The 792-nt window shown below is 37.4% G+C and overlaps 1 non-coding gene across 1 annotated transcript; it reads right to left on the reverse strand.

Moving 5' to 3' along the window:
- Nucleotides 1-404: 404 nt before the first annotated feature.
- Nucleotides 405-513, reverse strand: LOC148093098 (U6 spliceosomal RNA). Its single transcript, XR_015714638.1, has one exon. It is a non-coding gene; the product is annotated as a U6 spliceosomal RNA (small nuclear RNA).
- Between the last annotated feature and the right edge of the window lie 279 nt (nucleotides 514-792).

Here is a 792-nt window from a genome sequence, read left to right on the forward strand (position 1 = left end):
TTGCTTTGTAAAAGGAAGCCTAAAGAGAAACAAAAATGTGTGGATTAACAGGTACATATGGTGACAATAATACTACATTTAGTAAGGACCTATTTTGTTCCAGACCCTTATCCTATTTGCAACCCTTTCTCTTCAGATGATGACCATGGGCTTGCCCCACCAGGTTCAGTGATGGTTGTGCCACAAGGAACTGGAAGTGAACCCAAGTCTCTCCCTGTTCAGCATGGGCTCCAGGGGCCCAGTGCTTCTCACCACCTGCTTGGTAGCATGGTCCTGCCCTTTGAAGCAATTATTACTTAAAACCAAATCTACTCCTATAGAGAAATACTGGAAAACTTTTCTGAAATCAGATTGTGCAAGTCATCAGGGAAAGTGGCCAGGCCTGCTCAGATCTGAAACATAGGAAAAGTTTTTCATTTAATGCTTCACGAGTCTGTGTGTCATCCTTGCAGAGAGGCCATGCTAATCTCTATATCGTTCCAACTTTGATATATATGCTGCCAAAGTGAGCATAGGAAAAGTTTTTATCAGCTATAAAAATCATGTTTTCTTCTCCCATTTCCTAGTTCAGTACTAAGTCCTATAAGTCTTGTTGTTGTGTGAAAATAGACTTTAAAGAAATTAACTAAAATAGTTTGGTGAAAGGAAATACATTTAGATGGATAAAAATTTAATTAAACAAACAAAAACACCCCTCCTAGCCTTCTGTTTTCCCTTTTGTAAATTGATATTTGTGTGCTATAAAAAATGAAAATTGTACATAGATTTAAAAAGCTCTTAATTGAAAGTCAT

The sequence above is a fragment of the Miniopterus natalensis genome, chromosome 5, assembly GCF_054644295.1.
Source record: "Miniopterus natalensis isolate mMinNat1 chromosome 5, mMinNat1.hap1, whole genome shotgun sequence".
Lineage (NCBI taxonomy): Eukaryota > Metazoa > Chordata > Mammalia > Chiroptera > Miniopteridae > Miniopterus > Miniopterus natalensis.